The sequence below is a fragment of the Orcinus orca genome, chromosome 18, assembly GCF_937001465.1.
Source record: "Orcinus orca chromosome 18, mOrcOrc1.1, whole genome shotgun sequence".
In the NCBI taxonomy this organism is placed as follows: Eukaryota; Metazoa; Chordata; class Mammalia; order Artiodactyla; family Delphinidae; genus Orcinus; species Orcinus orca.
The window spans coordinates 25,504,530-25,528,622 of record NC_064576.1 but is presented as its reverse complement, the minus strand read 5'-3'; positions in this window follow the sequence as shown (position 1 = coordinate 25,528,622).

Here is a 24,093-nt window from a genome sequence, read left to right as displayed (position 1 = left end):
TATTCTGCTCTGCAGTAGTTATTTCCACTATTTTATCTTCCAGGTCACTTATCCGTTCTTCTGCCTCAGTTATTCTGCTATTGTTCCCATCTGGAGTCTTTTTCATTTCATTTATTGTGTTGTTCATCATTGTTTGTTTGCTCTTTATTTCTTCTAGGTCCTTGTTAAATGTTTCTTGCATTTTGTCCATTCTATTTCCAAGATTTTGGATCATCTTTACTATCATTATTCTGAATTCTTTTCCAGGTAGACTGCCTATTTCCTTTTCATTTATTAGGTCTGGTGCATTTTTATCTTGCTCCTTCATCTGCTGTGTGTTTTTCTGTCTTCTCATTTTGCTTATCTTACTGTGTTTGGGGTCTCCTTTTTGCAGGCTGCAGTTTCGTAGTTCCCGTTGTTTTTGATGTCTGTCCCCAGTGGCTAAGGTTGGTTCAGTGGGTTGTGTAGGCTTCCTGGTGGAGGGAACTAGTGCCTGTGTTCTGGTGGATGAGGCTGGATCTTGTCTCTCTAGTGGGCAGGTCCACGTCTGGTGGTGTGTTTTGGGGTGTCTGTGGACTTATTATGATTTTAGGCAGCATCTCTGCTAATGGGTGGGGTTGTGTTCCTGTTTTGCTAGTTGTTTGGCATAGGTTGTCCAGCACTGTAGCTTGCTGGTCGTTGAGTGAAGCTGGGTGCTGGTGTTGAGATGGAGATTTCTGGGAGATTTTCGCTGTTTGATATTATGTGGAGCTGGGAGGTCTCTTGTTGACCAGTGTCCTGAAGTTGGCTCTCCCACCTCAGAGGCACAGCACTGACTCCTGGCTGCAGCACCAAGAGCCTTTCATCCACAGGGCTCAGAATAAATGGGAGAAAAAGTAGAGAGGAAGAATTAGTAGAAGTAGGAAGAAAGAAAGAAAGAAAGAAAGAAAGGAGGGAAGGAAGGAAGGAAGAAAGAAAGAAAGAAAGAAAGAAAGAAAGAAGAAAAGAAAGAAAGAAGGAAAGGAAAGAAAGGAGGGAGGGAGGAAGGAAGGAAGGAAGGAAGGAGGGAAGGAAGAAAAAAGAAAGAAAGAAAGAAGATACAGTAAAACAAAATAAAGTATAATAAAGTTATTAAATTAAAAAATAATTATTTAAAAAAAAAGGGACGGATAGAACCCTAGGACAAATGGTGGAAGCAAAGCTATACAGACAAAATCTCACACAGAAGCATACACATACACACTCACAAAAAGAGGAAAAGGGGAAAAAATCATAAATCTTCCTCTCAGAGTCCACCTCGTCAATTTGGGATGATTTGGTGTCTATTCATGTATTCCACAGATGCAGGGCACATCAAGTTGGTTGTGGAGCTTTAATCCGCTGCTTCTGAGGCTGCTGGTAGAGGTTTCCCTTTCTCTTCTTTGTTGTCACAGCTCCCAGGGGCTCAGCTTTGGATTTGGCCCCGCCTCTGCGTGTAGGTCGCTGGAGGGCGTCTGTTTTTTGCTTAGACAGGACGGGGTTAAAGGAGCCGCTGATTCGGGAGCTCTGGCGCACTCAGGCCGGGGGAGGCGGGGGGAGGGGCACGGAGTGCGGGGCGGGCCTGCGGCGGCAGAGGCCGGCGTGACGTTTCACCAGCGTGAGGCGCGCCGTGCGTTCTCCCGGGGAAGTTGTTCCTGGATCCCGGGAACCTGGCGGTGGCGGGCGGCACAGGCTCCCCGGAAGAGGGGTGTGGAGAGTGACCTGTGGTCGCACACAGGCCCCTTGGTGGCGGCAGCAGCAGCCTTAGCGTCTCCCGCCCGTCCCTGGGGTCCGTGCTCTTAGCTGCGGCTCGCGCCCGTCTCTGAGGTCCGCGCTTTTAGCCGCGGCTCGCGCCCGTCTCTGGAGTTCTTTTAAGCAGCGCTCTTAAACCCCTCTCCTCGCGCACCAGGAAACAAAGAGGGAAGAAAAAGTCTCTTGCCTCTTCGGCTGCTCCAGACCTTTTCCCGGACTCCCTCCCGGCTAGCCGTGGTACACTAACCCCCTGAATGCTGTGTTCACGCCGCCAACCCCAGTCCTCTCCCTGCGCTCCGACCGAAGCCCGAGCCTCAGCTCCCAGCCCCGCCCGCCCCGGCGGGTGAGCAGACAAGCCTCTCGGTCTGGTAAGTACTGGTCGGCACCGATCCTCTGTGCGGAAATCTCCCCGCTTTCCCCTCCGCACCCCTGTGGCTGCGCTCTCCTCCTTGGCTCCGAAGCTTTCCCCCTCCGCCACCCGCAGTCTCCGCCCGCGAAGGGGCTTCCTAGTGTGTGGAAACTTTTCCTCCTTCACGGCTCCCTCCCACTGGTACAGGTCCCGTCCCTATTCTTTTGTCTCTGTTTTTTCTTTTTTTTCTTTTGCCCTACCCAGGTACGTGGGGAGTTTCTTGCCTTTTGGGAGGTCTGAGGTCTTTTGCCAGCATTCAGTAGGTGTTCTGTAGGAGTTGCTCCATGTGTATATGTATTTCTGGTGTATCTGTGGGGAGGAAGGTGATCTCCGCGTCTTACTCTTCTGCCATCTTCCCCTCTCTCGAGTGGTTTATTAAGGCGCTAAAACTCTCTGAATATATACCTAGAGTGTGGGTAGAAAAAGACCTTTATGTCTCTAGTACTGTAACTTTATAATGGAATTCAGATAAGATAGTTCTAGACAGAAGCTGAAATATTTGAATTTCCCTAAAGAATTCTATAAGTATATTCAAGACATCAGAGGAACAATTTCAACCTCAGGGAGGGCCAGGGTTTGTGGCAACAGACAAATGATTTTCTTCCCATTATTTGGCATCCTTTTCTCATGAACATTACACAACTGTTAAAATAATTTGCTTTTATGCCTTACCTTTTAAGCTACTTTTCAAGTTATTAGTGGATCATGATACTTCTGAAACCTAAGATAATACCAAATGTCCTGGGCCCACGGTGCCTGAGAGGTAAAGGGCATCTTCTATGTGGCAGTCATTAGCATTACAGTTCAGCAGGCATTATAAATTAAATCATCCATGATTGGGAGGGATTTAACATGTTTTCAGTAAGACAGTAGAGATTTTACCAAATGTACTATTACCCTACTTATTGGGATATTTAGGTTATTCAGAATATTTTTTTTAGAAAAACTCTATCACGTCCTAAAGATGACCCACATTCTAATTTGATCTCCACAAAGGTTTTTTTTTTTAAATTAATTAATTAATTATTTTTATTTTTGCTGCATTTGGTCTTTGTTTCTGCACGCGGGCTTTCTCTAGCTGCGGTGAGCGGGGGCTTCTTTTTGTTGCGGTGCGCAGGCTTCTCATTGCGGTGGCTTCTCTTGTTGTGGAGCGTGAGCTCTAGGCGCGCAGGCTTCAGCATTTGTGGAGCACAGCTCAGCAGTTGTGGCTCGCGGGCTCTAGAGAGCAGGCTCAGTAGTTGTGGTGCACGGGCTTAGTTGCTCCGCGGCATGTGGGATCTTCCCAGACTAGGGCTCAAACCTGTGTCCCCTGCATTGGCAGGCAGATTCTTAACCACTGCGCCACCAGAGAAGTCCTTCCACAAAGGTTTTTTTAATGTACGATGAGTGTCTGTACAGCCGAGTAGAATTATGAATTGAGCTTTATCCAAGATCTAACATACAGTTAACCTCATTCAATTGGAAAGTTGTATTTTTTTTTTTCAGATAACAAGGGTTCTTGCTTTATTTTCTAGATCAATGGTTCTCAACCCTGGCCATACATTAGCATTACTTGGGAGATTTTTTAGAAATTAGATGACAAGATCCTTCACACAGAGTCCATTTTAGGTTGGTCTGAGAGGGGGCCTTATATAAATTTCTCAGTTGCCCACTGCCTTAGTTTCTTCACCCATAAAGTGGGGATAAAATTATTTTCTATGTCCAAGCATCATCATGAGGGTTAAATGAATAATGCATGTGGAGTTTTAGAAGAAGTCTGACTTGTAATAACTCTTCTATAAATGAAAGTCATTATATTATTATAATGAAACCATAATGGAGATTCATAGCTCACTGAGAACAAGAATAGAAAATGCAGTAGACACTAAACAGAGCATGGGTAGATGAAAATGCTAGAACAAGCTCACGCTTGCATGCAAGAGCTGATTATGGGTATCTCTTCTCATCTCCACATTTAGTGACATTAGATTTGAAAATCAGTCATGGTGAGTTTATTTACAACACAGAAATCACCAAATGCTGAAATCAAGGGGTTTTTTGGTTTGTTTTTTTGTTTTTTTGTATCCCAGAGATCCAGTTATTAACAATATCACCACAAGAGAGGATTGAGGCAGCTGGCAGGGAGGTCTGGGGTGAAAAACATCATACACTTACTTCATGATTTAAATGGCCTGGGCTTGGACCTGGGGCCTAAGTTTTGAATCAAGAATCACCAGAGTGTGATTGAATTCTCAATCAATCATTATTTCTAAGTGTTGGGGCAAATTATTTAATCCTGCTCTCAAAAACTTAAGGATTTGAACTCATAGAAACAGAGAGTAGAATGGTGGTTGCCAGAGGCTGGTGGAAATGGGGAGAGGTTGGTCAAAGGGTATAAACTTTCAGTTATAGAATGAATAAGGATTCTGAGGATTTAATGTTCAGCATGGTGGCTATAGTTAATAATACTGTATTGTATACTTGAAATTTGCTAAGAGAGTAGACCTAAAGCATTCTCACATGCCCACACACAAAGTAACTATGTGAGGTGATAGATTGTTAATTAACTTGGTTGTAGAAATCATTTCATGGTTTATATGTGTATCAAATTATTATGCTGTACACTTTTAAATATATTACATTTTTAGTTGTCAACTGTACCTCAATAAAGCTGGAAAAGACAGAGCAACTAGGGATTTGTGGGGATATAGCAGGGGCATAGGAAGCCACAAGATAAACCTGGTCCACCTGCCTTTATTTAGATTCATGTACATTCTTAAAACCCAAGCCCAAAAATGATGATGATGATGAAATCCCCCTGAAGTCTACTTTAGGTTAGTTTTGGAAGGCTCCAGGAGTGTGTTCATCATCCTTTGCCTTTGTTGCCTACTCAGGTGGAAACAGATGGAAAGTACTGGAGGGTCTCCACACCTCAGTTTCTTCATTGGTCAGAGCAGGATGGTTGTCAGACTGGTAAGAGATAATGGATTTTAACCACATAGGGATTATAGTTAGTGCCTCAGTTTTCAAGAACGTTTGCTAGGTCAGTTTATGACTTAGGAACTTAGAGCTAAGTAAGCATCCAGTCCAGAGTCTGAACTTTGACCTTGGACTTCAGTAGCCCTAGAACTCCCTCAGACTGCTAGTCCTAATACAGTAGTCTCCAACATTTTTTGGCACCAGAGGCCAGTTTCGTGGAAGACAATTTTTCCACGGATGAGGGGTGGGGGGCAGCAGATGGTTCAGGCGGTAATGCGAGCGATGGGGGGCGATGGACAGCGGCAGATGAAGCTTCGCTCACTTGCCCACCGCTCACCTCCTGATGTGTGGCCCGGTTCCTAACAGGCTGAGGACCGGTATGGGTCCTGGCCCCGGGGTTGGGGACCCCTGTCCTAATAGACTCAATGGAGGCCGAGCTAGAGTCCTACTACCTGACAATTTATTTTTGCTGATCTCTAAGTAAATCAGCATTTGTTATTCTTCACTTTAACCTTTATTTGACTTGCTTTAACAAAAGAGACATAGTAAACATTTTCTAATAACGATTGAAACATTCTTCACTTATAGAATTACTTTGGTTCTGCATTAGATTAAAATGTGCAACACTGTTATTTTGGATTATTTTCTATATCTAATGTATAAAATCATGCATTAGAAATTCAATATGATACTTTTGGGGACTTCCCTGGTGGCGCAGTGATTAAGAATCTGCCTGCCAATGCAGGGGACATGGGTTCGAGCCCTGGTCTGGGAAGATCCCACATGCCGCGGAGCAACTAAGCCCGTGCACCACAACTACTGAGCCTGTGCTCTAGAGCCCGAGAGCCACAACTACTGAGTCCATGTGCCACAACTACTGAAGCCCGTGCGCCTAGAGCCCGTGCTCCACAGCAAGAGAAGCCACTGCAGTGAGAAGCATGCACACCGCAACAAAGAGTAGTCCCCGCTCAACTGCAACTAGAGAAAGCCCACGTGTAGCATCGAAGACCCCACGCAGCCGAGAATAAATAAATTTTAAAAAATTCAATATGATACTTTTAATTTCTTAATTAAAAAAAGCCAAACAATTGTATTATTTTAGCAGGAAAAAGAAAACTCATAATACTTAGCTATACAGTTAAGTTAAACCAGAAATTGATATTTGTACAATTTCTACTCCTTGGAAGCAGCAGGTATATAAAATTATTATATATTGTATTTATGCTGCATGCACAGAAAATTGACTAGAGACCCTGAAAGTAGGCAAGCTCTTTGGAACCCAGACTGGATTACCAAGCTGAGTACCCCTGCAAAACAAACTCTCTGTCTGAACATATGGAAGGTACCAAAAGAGAGTGAAAACCAGTTTTACTTTTTTTTTTAACTTTTTTTTAATTTTTGGAGGAGAACCAGCAGTGGAAGAAAAGATCACTTCCTCTGTAGACACTATGGGTTTCGGATTCTGTAAACTCTGACATGTAACTTGACCCTAAAGCTAATGAAATCCTGTTAGACTTTCCCTGCCCTCCTTCCTGCTTCCATGTTTTTGATTGTCTCACCTTTGAAAACCTCGATTTGTACTTGTATACATGTGTGATCCTCCTGCCATTGTTTGGCTTTTTACCCAGGCACTTTTCACCTACATCCTCTCCTCCCTTCCTTTGGCAGTCAGTTGGGCTTCTTCCTGCCTTGAATACCACATTCCCGAGTTATTCAAGCTGAGTCATTAGCACCCTGTCCCCCTACTAAAATTATGAATGAAAAGCCTTGTTGTTCTTTACAAATAACTCAGGCTTCCTCAGTCAGTCAAATTCGAATGGAAGTGACTGCTGGACAAAGGGGTGGGATGACGGACAGTCCTCACAGCGAGTCATCAATGCCCACAGGAAGTTTTTTAAGCAACAATCTAGGTAGAGAGGGTCGGGCGCTCCCGGAGGACAGGCCTACAGAGGGGGGCTGGGGGGTGCTCTTTGTGTCCATTTGGATCTTAGGGGGAAAAAAAAAAGTCCGAGAAGACCAGAGATGACAATGCACAGAGTCAATGTTGCCCTTGCAAGAACTTAAGAATCCTTCCATGGAGACATCTACCTTGCAGTAATGCTGGTTGGAACTGACATGCACAGACAAAAGTGAAGGCACTGACCATTTACTGGGCATTGAATGCTGAACCGTGCAGGAGTGGGTTACAGACTGGGAGCTGCACGACTCCCCGCTGGGAAGTTGCATTGTCCTGGGCCCCTTTTTCACAACAGGGGAAAAGGTAATTGACAGGCTGATTGTTTGCCCGGGACCCCCGCTGTTTTAAAATCCTGGAAGGCCCCAGTCACACGTTGTCAATAATAGCCATCGGAGGTGCGGAGTGAAGGACTGTTCAGGAAACAGTTTGAGCCCTTCAAGTGGACAGGCCTCAGTGACTTTTCTTGCACTCTGGCTGCCACAAGCAACTCATTCAAAAATAACCTTCAAGTAATAAATCAAACTTGTTTCCTGAACTATACAAGGAACAGCTGGTTATTTTTCCTCCCTTTTTTTTTTTTCAAAGACAAAAAAAAGATTTTTACTACAGGAAATCAAGCATGTCAAAATTTGGCAAAGCAATTTGGATGATTTAACAGCTAAACACTTCTCTTTTTAATGTTATGCTTTCATCGGTCTTTTTTTATTTTGGCTTTTCATTTTTGCATTCTGTTTGCTGCCGTGAGTGTCCCTTATCTGTGCTTTCCTCCCTTTTGAAAGGAAAATGAGTTTAGTATCTTGTCCTTAGAATATCTTTGGTAATTTCTAATATGTTGGTCAAGAGGCTCAACTTATTGTACAGCTAAAATTTGTTTTCTTCTACAGAGAGAGTTTGGATTTAGACCTATAGCTCCACATATCTGTTTCTCGTGGGATCCATATATTTTGGAGTTCTGATGACAAGGCAGTTTTTCTTCAGTGCTGATTTAGGAACCCCAAGCTAGTGCATATGTCATAACTGAAGTAGTCTGCTATTTTAAGAAAGCACATTTTGAGCGTTTTTGGTCTTTTTGTGTCTCTCTTTGTGCCTGTTTTTGTGTTTTCTTTGTGTGTGTCTTTCCCTCCTTGAATATGTTTGCCCTTCAGATTTTGGAAAAATCTGCCAACCTCTGACTGACCTTAGCGATAATTAAGTATAAATATAAGTATAAATGATTAACATAAAACAATTCCCTTCTGTGATGATTGTTTATCTTTATTTTATAGATGCTTGAATTTCAAATAGAAATCCATTCCAAATGAAAATATTTTATGATCTATCATTGTGTACCTTAGAGATTAGCTTTTCACAACTTGTGGACATTTAGAATTAAAAAAGAAATGTATCTGAGAATCTGTCAGATTTCAATGCACTAGGTCTATGTCAATCAATTTAATTATAATTAAACAATAATGTTAGGATTAGATATTAAGATTATGTAAAACATCTATTTTACAGGATATTTTTACTACTATTTAATAAACAAAGACAATTATAATTTAGCATTAAATGAGAAATTATAAATTATACTTTGGGATTTGGTCCTTTAATAAACTTTTTATTTATTTTGTTGCAGAGATTATTTATAATAACACACTTGTAATGAAAGGTATGTTTACAGGAAGATAATAATGAGATACAATTTGTAGTAGACTTAGGTCATTGTAGGCTTCTTTTCTATTTCTCTTTTCTTTTTTCATTTCTTTTCCTTGATATTTGCAATAAATGACAATGCCATAATAGCACATATAAACCCATCTTTGTGCTACACGATTAAACTTACACACTTTGTATGTATACAAATGTCTTGGCTGATACGAGTGTGAATTTAGCAGTGGGTGTGGTTTCCCTGTAAATGTTTCTTCCATATATGGCTGATATTCATACCGAACCTGTTTTGATGTAACATTTCTTTACTTTCAGCATTTAAGCTTCGAACATGTGATACGTGACTGGATGGAATTCCTGGAGAACTGTATTAACACGTTTCAAAGAGTTGAATCCTGAGGTTAGTACCATGTCAGAAAATTTGAGGATTTGCACAGTTATTTATATGTAGGGTTCATAGATGATTGTATAATATCATTCATAAGTGAATTAGAATATAAATATTATATTTAAAATAATGTAAAATACTCAGTTCTGTACATGACTCATTTCATATTAAGGCACAGGCTTTTGTCTCCCTCAGAGGTGCTCAGGAATCGATGAGTTAAGTGGAATTTGAACCTTCTGATACCTTCCCGCAGTCTCACAACTCCTCCCCATGGCCCTGTGGGCTCTGGCCACAGTAGGGGCAGGTGAGATGGCGGGTGTAGACTGAGAGTGCTCTGTACAGCCTTGCTTTCTGGCCTCCTGTTCAGCTGCCAGTCTCACAGCTTGCCCTGAGAATGGACTTCCTGTGCTGTCATTTACACTCAGTATCACACTAAGCACTCTTTGTCACTCAGCTTTTGAGACAGAAGGGGGCGAGATAACACATCTAGACTGTTTGTGTTGACTTTGTGGATAAAGTCAAGGGCTGGAGTCAAGAACCCTGGGTCTTATCCTCATTTTGCAACTGCCTTTCCTGTGACATTGAGCCAGGCTTTGGACCTCCCCATTCCTCACTTTTTCCTCTTCTATCAAATGAGGATCAGTTTGCAGTGTTCTCTTATTTTATCAGGAAGGTATGGTTGTTGAAAGATTTTCTAAATGCTTGAAGCTGCTAGCAAAAGGAAAAAGAAATCTGCTTTTTGGAGAGAGATGGAAAGGAAACCACAGCTGGTTAATTACTCCTAGAAATAATTCATTTTCCAATCCTGTAGGTAGGGAATTTTCCCTCCTACTCACGTCAGTTTTTTCCTCATCCTTTTCTTTTGCTCTTTTCCTCTCTCCCTCTCTCTTCCTGTCTCCCCCTACCCTTTTTTTTTTTTTTTTGCGGTACGTGGGCCTTTCACTGTTGTGGCTTCTCCCGTTGCGGAGCACAGGCTTCGGACGCGCAGTCTCAGCGGCCATAGTCACGGGCCTAGCCAATCCGCGGCATGTGGGATCTTCCCAGACCCGGGCACGAACCCGCATCCCGTGCATCAGCAGGCGGACTCTCAACCACTGCGCCACCAGAGAAGCCCTCTCTCTGCCCTTCTTGTCTGTCTCTTTCTCCCTTTCCCTCTACCCCTGCAATGTTTCCTTCATAGCAACATGCTGTGAGATCAAGGTGTGTAGAAACTAGCAAAGCTGAAGAATACCTCTAAAAGGCTTTGTCCGCTGTGGGTGAGCGGAGACACCGGAAACACAAGGAGGGCCTTCTGAGTTGACTGGGTGGGGAGTGACAGTAAGGGCTATGGAAGCTTTTACAAATATATGGGACTTCAGAGACAGTTACCAGCTGGCAAGCTGGGTCTCTGGGGCCTGGGGCCACTTATTTAGAGGTTCTTTTTGTGAAGAGATGGGGTTGGAAAGGGGTTGGAACGTATAGTGAAATTCAGGGATTCTCTCAGTGGGATAGGATGGAGGGCCTCTTCTGGCCACAGCTGTGGCTACATCCTTTTCCTTTTTCACTAAATTATACAACTGAATAGAGTGTAGCTTTGAGTGGAAAGGGATTTCATCTCCTACTTCAATTAGAGTGTATGAAATATCGTGAATTGTAAAGAGTGCATTTTAATACATTTCACTTTTTAAAAACCTTTCGTCGTTGAGTTTTATGGCTGTTGTTTTATTTTGTGAAGACCTTGGTAGTATAAATTACAAACCAGATATTAATTCACATAGTATTCCTCGTGGCATTTTAAGAAGGGTGTTGTATATTCTGGCTTGCTTATTTGATATTCCAGATCCACAAATCCATTCATATGTGTTTAGATTTTTCATTCAGAAGGACAGCAGTATCATTTTGGTGGTATATGCTTTTGATCTTTTGTACATACATGGTTTTTATATGGCCTGACATTGTGTTTATTTGATATTTCTTATTGAATCCATTGTATATTCATGGATGTTTCATGCTATTTTGCTACCTATTGATAAGCTTTTTTAGTGTGACTCCCCCCATTAAAAAAAAAAAGCAAGAAAAAACCTACTACATGGGGGATATGTATATATATATTATATATATAATATATATGCATAAATATATAATATATATTAAAATATAATTTATAAGTATGTATATTTTACTTGTTTTAATAAGAAGGATATGAAAAGATACATACCAGTGTGTTTATAATACACAGGATCTGAAGGGGAGGCAGGAGCTTATTAACTTTTTAAACTTTTTTCCTGATTTGTTTCACTTTGTACAACAAATATGTATTACTTTCTTAATTAAAACTTTAATAAAGAAAATGTTTCAATACTGATTTAATATAAACACTTAAAAAGGAAATTTAGTAGTCATAGATATAATTTGTATTTTACAAGGTTTTCGCCAATCTTGGTAAAATGTCTAAAAATCCGTTAAGAAAGCACAGTCCCTTTTGTTTTTAGAGCACACATACAAAAAAGCAATGGTTGGTGCTCCCTCTGCTGGTTTCCCTACAAGAATTAACGGGCCAACTTGGGAGGATGAAAGATAACAACGAAAATTATGCTGAGTCTTTGATCTTTAAACACCATTTCCACATACACATTTTATCCTTGACTGACAGCAAGTGTCAAAGCAGTTTGTGAAAATGGGTTCTCTCCTGACATTTAATAGTGATACTGAAGTTGGGCTAGATAATTATAACCCTTTCTAAAAATGAATTTCTCCTTTTTCGTATCATAAGCTAGGATGTAAAACACAACTATTCTTAATTTATTGGGAATTTTTGAGTGGGGATTAATCGTACATAACTAACTGTCAATAATGATTTCTAGTAGTTGGCTATTTGAACATTTTCACATTAGTAAGCAAAACTGATGGGGGAGTGACATTATCATGGACCATTTTAAAAATTTAACCTTGTTATATCATTACAGTAATCTGTACATTCTTATATAAAAGATACTTGAAAATTTCTTAGTTTAGTTAATATTGATATCCAAACTATAACTAAAGATTCTTAGAACTCATTGAATTCATCAATTCCCCCACCCCCACCCCCACCTAGGAATCTTTACTTTCTTGGATCAGAGTATGTTGAGCCATATATACTATCCATTTATCAAATATTAGTGTTAAATCATTCCTAAATCTTTATTAGATTCTATATTATATATAATACGGTATTCTGTGTCTTAAAGGTGTTTAATGTGAAGATTCTGTCTGTACATATTCAACTCCTTCCACTAGCTTTTGCCTTTAGGTAGGTGTCAGTTATGGTATTAACTGCTAGAATATATGAAACTATTTCCCTTAGGGATATATGCATTTAATAGGGAGCTCTGGAGAATCTATAAACTTTCAAAAGGAGCACTTTTTTTTTTTTTGCGGTACGCGGGCCTCTCACTGTTGTGGCCTCTCCCGTTGCGGAGCACAGGCTCCGGACGGACGCGCAGGCTCAGCGGCCATGGCTCAGGGGCCCAGCCGCCCCGCGGCATGTGGGATCTTCCCGGATCGGGGCACGAACCCGCGTCCCCTGCATCGGCAGGCGGACTCTCAACCACTGCGCCACCAGGGAAGCCCCCAGAAAGTCCCCAGGAAGCCCCCAAAAGGAGCATTCTTAATGGTAGGTTTCAGGGAGAGAACTTTTGTAGTAAGACAAAGTAGACCGGAGAAGGGTCACCTCTGGAGAATGGACAGGCCCTTGGGAAAGGAGTGGAGAATTAAGACAGCTCCAAACAACAGGCAGTAAAGAATGGGGGAGGTGCTGTTGATCAGGAAACAGGAGCTGCATATCCTTGGTAAGATAACTGCTCTCCTTTTAAAAAGTCATCTCTGTGAGGGCTGCTCAGGGAATGGCGAAGAAGAAAGGAAATAATAGGGTAGAAGGCCAGATCTCGTAAGTCAACTTTACCCATCACTGATGAGCCAGATACCATAGTCAGATCAGCCTAATACCCTGGAAAACACCAGGTAGAGATTTAGGCAAGTGACAATGTTAGGGACAGGCAGTTTCACGTAGCAGAGATCCAGTCACACTCCTGGTGTTTAAGCAAGGGAATTCTAGGCTCTAGAAAGAGTGGGGAGGGTGATGAGTGTTGGGGGTTCTGGGTATATGAAAGGTGCACACACTCCATATACTCCAGTGCTGGAGGACCTGGAGTACCAGGCAGTGCCTGGTTGGACTCTAAGGTCAGGGGGATTCCTGGCAGGATCCGTGTTCTGGATCGTGGGATGTGAGCAGTTAGGGTCAAGGCTGATTTGATAGTGACCCCAGTGTACTAGCACATTCCTTCATCCTGAGTCTGGAGAGGGTTTGTATACGAGCACATGTTCAGTTAAGACCTACAAGCCACACAGATAACGGTCCAAAGCAGGAATTTTAGGAGATATATTATTGGATGGGAGGTCATGCCCCTTGCATCTCAAGCCATGATATATGGGCCAGTGCACTCTTAGCCTACTTATACGGTCACTGTGCATTAGAGGTTAGGGATTAAAGAGACCAGAACACCTCTTCTTCAAACAACTTTTATATTATATTTACCATCAGTCCCTCATAATTGTTCTCTAATTTTTTATGTCTTTGTTTTTAGTAGTGTCTCTTCAGATGATATATTTTAAGTTTCTTAAATGCAGGACTGTTTTTTTTTCAGATCTTTTCCATTTCCCTAAGAGCTTTAACTTAATTTTGTACCCAGATTATTCTAAATGACAGAGATGTTAGGGCTTTGTTTGTTTGTTAGTTTTTTCCAATATGCTCTATAGAGCAAATTCCCTGAGTTTCTACATGAAGGTGGGGAGGGAAGGGAGCTTTGATTTTACATATTTGGCTTTTATATAGTATTTCCCTTGAAGAAAGAATTGCCCTAAAAATTTTCAGAAAACTATGAGTGTGTTTGGTTGATGATAATCAAATTGATACTCAGAAGCAACTGAATGTAGGGAACTTTTCCTAGAAGGCCTACGTTCTAAAATGGATTCCTTTTTAATTGATTTCTTTATGAATATATTCTTTATGCATTGTTAGTCCTATATGAATCAACTTAAAATTAAATGTGTTTCTTTTTCTTGTTTTGTTCATGAAAGTGATTTCAAAAGCCATGCTTCTTATTATTAGAAGAACTATTAGTCAAAGAGTGCTCATGTGTTCATAAACCTTATAGTCCAGGAGAAGTGGTTTGGAAAGAGAAAACTCTTATATATTCCCCAGGAATTCCCCAACAAATAGACGATGTATTTAAATGGATGTGCATTTTCCCTACCCTTGGACCACATCAAATCTGACACTAAGCAAGGAATTATCTAAATCAGGCTAGGAAGCATATAAAGGCTAGTAGATTTATTTCAAGGCCCTTTTTAACCAAAGCTACCTTTTTGCTTTATTTATATTATCTGAGAGAAGAGTGTGAATTAGGTACCTTCTTCCTTGCCTTCCATTCTCTTCTGATCAGAGAGATAGAATCCTTTAGACATACCTACCCTGTTAACAGTAGCCATTAGTCACATGTCGCTATTGAGCACTTGAAGTGTGCTGTAATATATACACTAGATTTCGAAGCCTTAGTAGAAGAAAAAAAGATGGCGAACTAGCTCATTTATATATTTTTTATATTATACATTGAGATGACAATAGTTGGGTTAAAGAAAACATTATTTAAATTAATTTCTTTTAATTAACTTCATTTCTTTTTACTTTTCAGTATTCAAAAATGTTAATTTACATATGTGGTTCACATTTCTGTTGGACAAAACTCCTGTAGACCAATAGTTCTTAAACTTTTTTGAATAATAATGCGTTCCTTTGAGAATCTGATAAAAGCTCAATAAATCATAGAGAGATAGATACTGTCAGTTCTGCTATACCTAACATATGTGTTCCTAAGACTCACCGTACTGTGCAAAATCATACACTAAAAGCTGCAGGGCTGGGATTGGAGTAAACACTCAACAATTTTGTCAGTGACACATAAAAAAGATAGCAACATAATAAAAATGGTAGCACAGTTTTATCCATGGTGAATGGTAAAGAAATATGTCAGTATTACAATAAATATGGCACTTGACCCTGAAAATGTCTCATTTGTCTGTCGGGGTGGGAGCTCCTACGAAACTGCCCCCCTTCCAAGCGTGCCTTGTTCCCGTGGCTGCCACCCTGTGTGCCAGAGGAAGAGAACGTTAGGAAGGTAGAAAAAAAGTGAGGGAAAGAGAAATAAAGAGAGAAAAATAACAGAGAACAGAGAGGAAGACCACAAAATAGGCTGAGAGGAAAGGGTAAAAAATGAAAGAGAAGGGAGGGCATGAGGCTGAAATGCAGGGTTGCAGCATATGAGTGATGGGAAGGAGGTTGCCTGAAATCAGATGGAAAGTTGGAAGAGCACATGCAGAAAATTGGAGCAGTAAACGGAACAGCAAATGTAGGTAGAGCTCATTGTCCTTGCGAGGTGTGTGCATTTTGTTGATTTGTGCAAAGCTCAGTTCAGCTGGGTACAGTTTTCTGCGTTGGCCTGGAGATGAAATTGGCACAAGCAAGTCCAAAATTACTGTTGTGCTAAAATTTTCCCTAATTTATCAGTCACATTGGAACAAACCCACGTTTTCAAAACAAGCGTTCTAGCAAAACTGACTGTAGAAACTTACACCATGATAGACTGTCATGCACAGCCCACGTTTGCAACCTCCAGACTGGAGGAGTGTCAGAGCACGCCAAGCATTAGGAAGCAAAGCTGAAATGCCAGCATTTGGTTTTTTCCAGGTGTTACAGTCACCTTGGATTATGGATTATGAGAAGGGGGGCCTAGTGAGCAGTTTGTGGTGAGCAGTTTGTGGAGTGCTGAGTGGGGTGTAGGGAGTGAATGCATTATGGGTGTGGATCCGTGGGGGTGGAAGACGTTGAATTTGAGATGAAGAGAAGGTACCCTTTCGATACCAACTGAGGATGATCTATTTACACAAGCTTTTCTAATCTATGCTAGAATTGTGGAACTATCCCAGTGACAGGAAATGAGTGCTTGGTGAGAGGGAAATTCTAACAGGTAGTAGACAAAACGAGCAGATACTGTCTTAATATTCTGCTTCTGTTTATTCTGGGCTTTAGTTGCAATTCAAAGAATTTGGTTCCTGTGAATTCACAGAAATAGGTCTAAGGATCTGTCAAGGGGAAGTGAATTGAGAAGATCTTCAAGTCACTAAGAATAGTGAAGAAACGTTGAAAATTAAATCAAACCATTGGAGGTGGTTGCCCATTAAACATAATGATACTAATGAAGATGAGGATGATAAGCTAATATCTACTGGGCTCTTAGTATAACTGGGGACTATACTATGTGTTTTATGTGGATGATTTTATTTAACATTCAAAACATTTTGAGGAAAGAGTTTTACCTTTCTTAGGTACCTCTTTTTATGGGTTGAAGTAACTTTGCCAACATCACACTGAGAGCAAGTAGCTGAGTTGGGGCTTGAATGTAGGCAGTCTAAAGCCAGTGTTCGTGTGGAAACTACCAGACTCTCGTCTTATTAGTGGTCTTGCTGGGGACTTTCCTTGTCTACTGTTGTATATTCTGGTACTGTTTAAATTTGTGTAATGAAATGCTATTACTTAGGTTATTTTTAAAACAGGAGAAAAATACACATACACAGACGGGTTTAAAAGAGACAGCCTAGAAAAAAGAAATAAAAACGATTTTAAAAAGTGAAAATCAACTTTTAAATTCTACATCCAACATTTTATAATACATGTATTTGGGTAGCATGACTTGAAAATGTTGTTACTTGATACACATGTGCAGGGGGCTGTCTATCCATTTGTAGGCCCCTTGGGGGAGTTCCCGTTGCCATCAAATGTACACAGGGTTGCCAACAGTAAATTATAGTAAGAGTGGGTGGTATAATCAATTTTAAATTGCTGTTCAGTTTTATAGAAGAAATATTTAATATTCAGCTATTAAAATGTTAACAAATGCCATTCATTATTTTTCAGAAATGGGTAGAAGTAATCATTTTTCACATGTCCAGTTAAATTGTCTTGTGTGTCTGATACAAGGATGTTACGCTATACCAAAGGTAACATATTATTGTAAAACTCTAAGTTGCATGTTTGTTCAAATTATTTCCATTTGCTTATCTTTGCTCTAGATTCTAACTTATAAGACGTATATAGTAAGATATTTCATATTTAAGTTACATGTTTTTTTTTTTTTTTTGCGGTACACGGGCCTCTCACTGTTGTGGCCTCTCCTGTTGCGGAGCACAAGCTCTGGACACGCAGGCTCAGCGGCCATGGCTCACAGGCCCAGCCGCTCTGCGGCATGTGGGATCTTCCCGGACCGGGGCATGAACCCGTGTCCCCTGCATCGGCAGGCAGACTCTCAACCACTGCGCCACCAGGGAAGCCCCCTTAAATCTATTTTTTCTTTTTTTTGCGGTACACGGGTCTCTCACTGCTGTGGCCTCTCCCGTTGCGGAGCACAGGCTCCAGACGTGCAGGCTCAGCAGCCGTGGCTCACGGGCCCAGCTGCTCCGTGGCATGTGGGATCTTCCCGGACCGGGGCATGAACCCGTGTCCCCTGCATCGGCAGGCGGACTCTCAACCACTGCGCCACCAGGGAAGCCCCTTAAATCTATTTTTAAATAAAAAAAAAATTTTTTTCTGTAAGTAACAGTGGGTAGTGCCAGATTTTATTCTCTTGTTTGATAAAAAAGAATAAAATCTATTTATCTATTGTTTATTTATTGTTTTTCCAGATACTTGGTTCTTGTTAGTGGATTAGAAATGGTAGATTTTAGAATGAAAGTAGTGTTACCAAACCAGACTTGGGTCTACTTGCCCACCTGCAGTAAAGCCAATCTCCTGACCCTGGGCTGTGGTGAAGGAAAGTACAGCATGTATTGCAGGGCACCAAGCAAGGAGTCCAGGCAGCTAGTGCTTACAAGGCCCCAACTCCCTGAAGGCTTTCAGAGAAAGGTTTTTAAAAACAGGATGAGGGAGGGAGTTTTTGGGGGGTGTTATCAGCACATGGACATTCTTCTGATTGGTTGGTGGTGAGGTAATCGGGAATCAACATCATCAGCCTTCTGGTTCCAACAAGTCTGGGGGCTGCGTGCCTATGGGTAGCATACAGTTAACTTCTTCCACCTGGTGGGGGTTTCAGTATCTGCAAAACGGCTTAAAGGACGTGGCTCAGAATATTATCTAAAGCGTTTGAGGAGGAACTTAAGGTCCTTGGCTTTGTTTAATGGCTAAAATATTATTTTGTCTTGTTTAACTGTTTTCCTGTCTTTCTGCATTTTCTCACTTCTCTGATTAAATTTACTCTTTGGAACTTGGGGAAGGCCTAGGAGGCTAAAGTTTTTTAACAGATAAGAGGCAGACGTAGGACATGGTGGGGCAGCGGGGAGTAGGTTCTGGGAAGGCCCCATAGGGTCCTACTCGGATACAGTAGAAGACCATCTCTCCTCCCCACTCCCCCCAACCCTTTTAATCCTGAGTTTCAAATGTTCCATGACTTGGGAGATGTCATGTCACAACATTTTTTTCTGTCCTCTGTTGTGTGAGAGGAAATAAGAATACACATTTGCAAATGAGATTTTTCTAAAGAACTCTGTTTTTTTTTAGAATCACAGTAGGAACACATTTTCTCCTATTATTGGATAAATACCCAGTGAGGTACTCTCTCTCTTCCTCAGATTCCTCTTCAGACTTCCCTGGAGGAGAACTATGTACCTAACTTCGTTCTCTGCATCACCTTACCAGGCCCCCCAAACGTTCTTGGCTGCACTTCCCAGAGAGATGGAATGTCTGGGACTGCTCAGGGGGGCCTGTCAGGGACAGCTGCTCTGCCCTGCAGCACTGGCCACAGCTCAGCTGCCCTGAAGGGAGTATTCCTATGGCTTCTCAGGTGGTGTAACTGCACAGCTCCTGCCAGCAGCCTTGGCCAGGGGCCAAAGGAGAGAAAGGAGGGTGGGGAGAGTCTCCTTCACTAGCCTAGAGATACCTTCCTGAGCTGAGGGCCTCAACTGAGGATCTAGTTCATTCTCTAGTGTTACGGAGGAAAAGTAAGAATGATGGGTGGGGCTGATTTTTAATAAAGCAACATGCTTTTCTGAAAAATATGATACTGATCATTTGTAATAAAGGTTTGAGTTCTAGTGCAGCAAAGTTGATGCCCATGTATTTGTGATATCAGGCAAGTGGATATTAGACTGGCAGTTTCCCTCTGAGTCTGGTGAAAAGCGTTTCTCTTAGAGGCTGAGTCATCTTTCCAGTCTTGATCATGAATGAAAGTATTTCTTGGCTGCCCTGGCATTTCCATTGAGCTTGTCCAGGGGACCAGGAAAATGGCGCTTGACCAAGCTCTTCCCTTGGCTAGGGAGAATAAGCTGCTGATTGCAGTGAGGGCTGATTTTCCTCTCTGACCTCTGTTCCTCATCCCCCTCCTGCCCTCTCTGCCTCTCCCACTGGCTTCAGTACATGCTCACACTTAGGATAAGTGCCCCAGGCCAGGGGCGGACAGAAAGCAACACACTTGTGCTTGGCAGGGCGAAGCCCTGCAAATCCCGGCAAGTGTGCTTACAAGTCAACTCTTGCCCCCGTCACAAATGGCTGGGGAGGGGACTGGGGTTTATACTTTCTTCAATATCTAAATATCAATTTGCCCTAACCACCTTTTGGAAACAAATTTTAAACATACAATAATAACGCCAGCATCATTCTTCCACCATCCCAGTGGATTGGAATGGAAAGGATAAAGGGGAAATGGTTTTCCAGGTCAACTTCTGTGTGCACTAGAGAAAATGAAAAGCCAGTGTGCTAATTTAAAGTCAGCAGGCATATCAAGATAGGTAATGTAGAAGAAGGCAGTGAGTCTTGGGGTACTTATTAAATATTTCATCCTACATCTTAACTATTAAACAAAGCACACAGACCAAGCAGAAGAATGTGAGTTTCTGAGGCTGGACGTTGTGAGGCTTAACGCTGTGAAAGACGCAGCCTGTAGCAGGCCCCCTGGTACTTTCCCCTGCCCTTGGATAGACCCTCCTCTTCGAGAGCATGAGTGTATCCTGCAAGAATGCCAGGGACCTTGCCCAGCTGTAGGTCATCCACTTTCTAGAGGACAGTGGGAGGCCAACGAGGTTCTGGGGCCAACCCAAAGCTTTGGGTTTTTTAAGGGTAGTGTAAGAGAAAACTTAATTTTCCTCCTCTACTCTCAATAACTCTCTGACACCAGAGGTGTGGATTTTTCCCACACCAAGTAATTCTCCAATTCTCAGTGGACATTGACTGAGTCTCCTATAAATTTAACTCAATTCTGACACTGTCTACCTGGAGATAGCATCAGATCCCACAAGTCAAGGGCTCAGTCCCACAAGACTGCCCCCACCTCAGATGTCAACCACTACATCCAGATTGCCACCTGTACTTCTGACCAACCAGGGTTTCCATGACCCCCTCCTCAGGTTTGATAACTTGCTAGAATGGTTCACAGAACCCAGGGAAGTGTTTCCTTACACATGCTGATTTATTATAAAAGGATACAACTCAGAACCACCAGATGGGAGAGATACATAGATGCATATACATGCCCCATGTACGGGGCATGGGGTGTGGAGCTTCCATGCCCTCTTAGGGTGTGTCACCTTCCTACCACCTTCATGTGTCTACCGCTCTAGAAGCTTATCAAATCTTGTTGTTCCTGAGTTTTTATGGAGCTTAATCTCCAGCCTACCACACTCCCACCTTTGGGGTGGGAAGCTGAGTTCTCCCAGACCAGGAGGGTACCAATCACAACAGGTATATGGTACACATCTCTGTCATGTGTCTCCAGTCCCATGCATTGAGGTGGTTTCCTGTGTCTAAAGAAAATATTTGAAGACCTAATAGAAATTAGACTGATCTGGTTATATAGAAAGCTCTATAGAAATCAGACCTCAAGCCTAGAAAAGATGAACGGCATTATTCAACAATGGCCTCAAGATAACTCATCCCACGTGAATGGGTAGGAGATCCAGTGCTCCCTCTCATGGGAATTGAATTAGTTTGCTAGTTCTGCTATAGCAAAGCACCATAGACTAGACTGTTTTCTTATACAACAAAAATTTTTTTTCTCCCATTTCTGGAGGCTGAAAGTCCAAGATCAAGGTGTTGACAAGGTTGATTTCCTCTGAGGCCTCTCTCTTTGGTTTGAAGATGGCCACCTCCTTGGTGTAGTTTCACATGATCTTTCTTCCGTGTGTGTACACTTGGGTGCATGCGTGTCCCTGGTGTCTCTCTGTGTGTCCTAATCTCTTCTTATAAGGACTCTAGTCATATTGGATTAGGGCCCACCCGAATGGGGAATTACCTCATTTCAACTTAATGACCTCTTTAAAGGCCCTGTCTCCAAATACAGCCACATTCTGAGGTACTGGGTTTAGGGCTTCAACACGTGAATTTGGGGGAACAGAATTCAGCCCATAACAGGAATAATTTCTCTTTGTTCCTCATTTAGATCACCTGAGCAGTAGTTGACCTAGGCCTGGACTTTTCTTTTGAAAGGCAGAATGGTATTCTTGGAAGGAGCATGGACTATGAAATTAGACCTCTAACAGTGTGAATCCTGATTTGATCACTTACTCCTTTTTCACTTTGGGCTCTCTGGGCCTCTGCTTTCCCATCTGTAAAATCTGTGTAACATCTGCTTGGGGATTAAATGAGATAACCTGTGCGAAGTGCCCGGGGCAACAGTGTAGGCGATAAGCTTAGTTCTACTTCTCTCCCTTCAAAAATAGGTAAAAGCTTCTGTTACTATCAAGGGAAGACATTCTTCTCTGGCTCCTCTAGTGGGATTCAATACATTTCTCAAAGGGAAAGGAAATGGCAAAGTAGGTAGTTGGAAGTAGTTGGAATACTGATTTTAGGTGTGCCGTGTATTACTTAGGCTTTTGTGGGTTGGACTGGGGATTAATAAGCTTTTAGAGCCCTTTATTTTAGGGAATAGTATTCAGTTTGGGAATAGGAAATAAGGTATCAAGGGCTAGTGCTTGCTGTTAGCAGATACAAGAGTTGGGTATGGAATTAAGGACCCAACTATATGATTACTGAATAAACAGCAAAGCTAGTCACTAGGATGGAGCAAGCATTGCTTGGGTTTGAGGAACAGCTACAGCTCAGTGGGTTTCAAAGAAAACCACATTTGGGGCCACAAGACAACTCTTAAACCTATTGGTGGATCTAGGACTTAACTCTATATTGCTAAGCAGAACTGCGGGATGTTCACTTGCATTGTAAGCCTTTAGAATTTGTTATCAGAGTGAGGCAGGGAGAGGTAGGAGCTGGATTGTGGTCTTCTTCCTGAGGGCAATTAATAAGCATTTTCTGAGCATAATTATTGCTCCCACACTTTGCCCATTTATGTCATCATAGGAATAACAAACTGGACAATGTATAATTTATAGTTTATCAGCATGTTTCTTTGACTCTTAGATCACTTTTAGAAAACATGTGTAGTGATACCTTTTTTTTTGCTATCACAATGCTTTACAGTGCAGCTGCATGAAGAAAGAATAAAGAAATAAAGTTAAGCAGGGAATTCAAACGCACTGTCTGCTGGTAATTTTCCACTACTTAAGAGAAAATGTCACTTTTCGCCCAAACAACTCAATCCTTACTCTTATCACCAATGTACATAACATGATTGATATTGCATATCTGCTATGTAAACATTGCTTTAATATTTTTCATTACTTTTGCCCAAATGACCCTGAGTAAATGTAGTATCTGGCACAAGGTGCTGGAGTCGTGACACTGTTTCAAAGCCAGTGGCTTTGTTGCACAACATGGAACTCTCAGAACTTTGGCATAGCTGGAGTTTTTTCTTTTTCTTAAGAAAATTTCATTGGTGATTTCACCTTTATTATCCATGAAGCTCTGTTGCCTAGTAATCAGACACTAAATGCTAAAGGGAAGGAAACATATACTTTTAACTCCTTAATGGTGTAACGATAAAAAAATTTATATTGATATGTGACTGGTGTCCAGTAGTTGGCAAAACATTTTCATACATACACACACACACACACACACACACACACACACACACACACCCCATTTTGGGGAGAAATAGGAATTCATTTTGGCAGGAATAAAGTTTATCTTCTAACAAAAGAGGGGAATGTTATCCCCTCATTATCTTTCTGTAAATGTCCTCATATTCACTGATACTAATATTTGGAGAGAATTTTTAATTTTTTAAATTATTTTTTAGGCCACACCATGTGGCATGTGGGATCTTAGTTCCTAACCGGGGATTGAACCCATGCCCCCTGCATTGGGAACAGAGTTTTAACCAGTGGACCACCAGGGAAGTCCTGGAGAGAATTTTTTAAACCTTCTGAATCACAGTTGTATTTTTATTCAACAAAGGCAAGCTATCTGAACTCTTCCTACTGAGTCAAGCAAATTTCAAAGATGTCTAGATTTCCATGTGATACTACATGGAGCTGAAGTACACAATTTTTTTGTTATAGTGGAAAATTAATTGGAGGAAGCTGTTTTGACCCCATCTTTAACAGTTCTATTTAAAAATAACATATACAAAAATAAACAAATAGAACATAATCAAACTTATAAGATGTTGCACAGCAAAATAAACCATAAACAAAATGAAAAAGCAACCTATGGACTGGGAGAAAATATTTGCAAGCCAATATATTTTGGCTTAATTTCCGAAATATACAAATAGCTCATACAACTCAATAGCAACAAGAAAGACAACCCAATCAAAAAATGGGCAGAAGACTTAATAGACATTTCTCCAAAGAAGACATACAGGTGGCCAATAGGCACATGAAAAGATGCTCAACATTGCTAATTATTAGAGACATGCAAATCAAAACTACAATGAGGTATCATCTCACACTGGTTAGAATGGCCATCATTAAAAAGCTTACAAATAATAAATGCTGGAGAGGGTGTGGAGAAAAAGGAACCCTCTTACACCATTGATGAGAATGTAAGTT